Source organism: Myotis lucifugus, unplaced genomic scaffold (genome assembly GCF_000147115.1).
Source record: "Myotis lucifugus unplaced genomic scaffold, Myoluc2.0 scaffold_32, whole genome shotgun sequence".
Taxonomy (NCBI): Eukaryota; Metazoa; Chordata; class Mammalia; order Chiroptera; family Vespertilionidae; genus Myotis; species Myotis lucifugus.
Window position 1 is genome coordinate 9,579,218 of NW_005871080.1, and position 3,434 is coordinate 9,582,651.

A 3,434-nucleotide genomic window follows, 5' to 3' on the forward strand; every position below is an offset into this window, starting at 1 on the left:
GCTGGCCAGGCAAAGGTCTGGCTATTGACACAAAATAGCATTGTGCTTCGTTTGTCAAATTTCTTCTCTCTTCTGAGTTTTATTTTTATTTTATTTATTTATTTTTATTGAGTTTAGAGAGAGGAATGGAGGAGAAAGAGAAACATTGATTTGTTGTTCCACTTACTTATGCATTCATTGGTTGATTCTTGTATATGCCCTGATAGGATCGAACCCGCAACCTTGGGGTATCAGGACAACGCTCTAACCATCCGAGCCACCGGGCCAAGGCTATTTTACTTATTTATTTGTTTGGTCCAGGACTTGTTTTCCTTGATTTAAGTCCTGGAATGTTCACTTGATGCTTTGAGCTCATTCACAATGTCCTTCCATTAGCATAATGCCCCAGGGCATGTGATGGTCTGAGCTTGTTTGCCTTCAGATCCATCCCCTGCCTTCTCTGCTTCACATCTCAGCCAGCTCCTACAGGCTGTTTTCTGGGCTCCAGCTGGGCCAGGCTAGTAGAAAGCACTGTCTGGAAACTGGAAGGTGGAGGGAGGGAAAAGCCAGAATATTTATTTCTTCTGCTCTCTTTCTGCTTTAGGCACCATCTACAGTAGCAGCTCTGTCTGCTCCCAGACCCCATCTCCTGCAGGGAACCAGCCCTGAACCCTGGCAGTATCACCCCCTCCCTTCAGCATGGTTAAAAGTGTAATGGCTTCCTGTCATTGCCGAAACCTAGATTCTTCTCAGTGTTCCCATCACCTGTGCAATAGATTCCTTCTCTCAAATTCTCTGTTGCAAGTAATGAGTGTGGTTTTCGTTTTTCTGGTTGGACTCAGTACATTTATCCATTTTATATTTTCACTGGGCCTCTAGTTTTTATGTAATGTTCTTAACAAGAATATCACAACTGTAGGATAGCAAAAAGGTCATATATTTTCCATCCAGAATTTGAACCTGTGTGACCTTGCTTGAATCACTGAGCCTCTTCCTGCACACCAGTGCCTTTGACAGTAAACCAGGAAAAAAATGACTTCATCAGAGCTATGAGCAGCAAATGAGAATAAAGCACATGAAAGGATTTTGTAAATGATAATTCTTACTGTTTTATTTAAAAATAAATAGGTTATTATTTAAAAATAGTAACTAAGACTAGTTACCTTTTTTGAAACATGTAATTTTAAAATTTAGCAACAAAGGAATTTCCCATTTGGAATTTATATGGAATAAGGAGGAGTCTTCAAAGGGTACCCCTACAATGAGGGATAGTGGTATTATGGCAGCAGATATGAGATTCAAAGCAGAAGTTTTGGGTAAAAAAGTAAAAAAAAAAAGTGATCTAGAAGCCATAAAGAACAGTAAGGAGGAGAAACCAAAATGGAGGCATAGGTAAACACCGGAAATTGCTGCCTCCCACAACCACTTCAAAAATGCAACTAAAAGATAAAACGGACATCACCCAGAACCACAGGAAGGCTGGCTGAGTGGAAAGTCTACAACTAGAAGGAAAGAGAAAAGCACACTGAGACTCAGAGGAGGTGTGGAAGTAAAGTGCAGAGGTACGGAGGCGCACGTGGAAAGGGCTGGCAACTGAGGACACGGTTGTCTTTTTCAATCCGGAGGGAGACACAAGCTCCCGAGGGCTCTGAACTCCAGTTCCAGGCGAGTCTCTGGGGACCAAGACTCATACGGGGAGAAACTGGACTGTCTGGCATCGGTCGGAACTCGAGGGCGGCTTTCTCTCAGAGGTGCTTGCAGCGATTACCGGGACACTGAGACTCGGGGCCTCTTAGTGTAGGACTGAGGATCTGCCATAGCTGTTTGCTCTGCCCTGATGATTCCCTGAGACCCCGTCCCACCCAAACTGTGAGCAGAGGCTTTTGCATATGAAAGGCCTGGCCCTTTGCAGTCTAAAATTACCTAACAAACTGCAGCTGGGTCAGAGAGACCCAGAACATTCAAAAGAAGGCCCAAGGCCCCACAGCAGCTTGCATTGCTTCACAGCTGGGCCTCATCTGGGCACCTCCAAATCGCAAACAAAGAAGAGGAATCTGCAGATCTCTCCATAGCTCCTGCTCGGTAGCCTCAGGAGAGGCTAAATTAGCACCTCCTTAGAGACCCAAGAGTCAGTGTACCCAGTGGTCAGAGTGGGACCATCCAGATTACAACTCCTCAGATCCATAAGGGACACACTCAGGGGGCAGACTCAGTGAGCACCAAAGCCCCAGTGAAGCAAGTCTTGCCCCATAAGGGTGTCTCCAGCACAGAAGTTCTCCCACTGTAGACACAGCTGATTCTCACAGCCAATTGGCCTGGAGGTCAATTCCTTCCAGTGATACCTACAACAATCAAGGCTTAACTATAACAAGACTGTGCACAAAGACCACAAAGGGGTTCACCAAGAGTGTCCACCTCAGGTAATTGGGGAGGCTGAGCCACTGGGCCCTATAGAACACCTAGCACACAAAGCCTCTCTATCAACACAGGAAAGCAGCCAAAATGCGGAGACAAAGAAACAGGTCACAAATGACAGAAATGGAGGAAAGCAAACTACTGGATATAGAGTTCAAAACCACGGTTATAAGGTTTTTCAAGAATTTTCTAGAAACCGCCAATAAATTTAGTAAGACCCTCAATAAGTCTAGTGAGACCCTCGAGGATATGAAAAAGGACCAACTAGAAATTAAGCATACACTGACTGAAATAAAGAATATTATACAGAGATCCAACAGCAGACTAGAGGATCGCAAGAATCAAGTCAAAGATTTGAAGTACGAAGAAGTAAAAAACACCCAACCGGATAAGCAAAAAGAAAAAAGAATCCAAAAATATCAAGATAGTGAAAGGAGCCTCTGGGACAACTTCAAGTGTACCAACATCCGAATTATGGGGGTGCCAGAAGAAGAGAGAGAGCAAGATATTGAAAACCTATTTGAAGAAATAATGACAGAAAACTTCTCCTACCTGGTGAAAGAAATAGACTTCCAAGTCCAGGAAGAGCAGAGAACCCCAAACAAAAAGAATCCAAAGAGGACCACACCAAGACACATCATAATTAAAATGCCAAGAGCAAAAGACAAAGAGAGAATCTTAAAAGCAGCAAGAGAAAGACAGTCAGTTACCTACAAGGGAGTACCCATACGACTGTCAGCTGATTTCTCAACAGAAACTATGCAGGCCAGAAGGGAGTGGCAAGAAATATTCAAAGTGATGAATACCAAGAACCTACAACCAAGATTACTTTACCCAGCAAAGCTATCATTCAGAAGTGAAGGTCAGATAAAGAGCTTCACAGATAAGAAAAAGCTAAAGGAGTTCATCACCACCAAACCAGTATTATATGAAATGCTGAAAGGTATCCTTTAAGAAGAGGAAGAAGAAGAAAAAGGTAAAAATACAAATTATGAACAACAAATACACATCTATCAACAAGTGAATCTAAAAATCAAGTG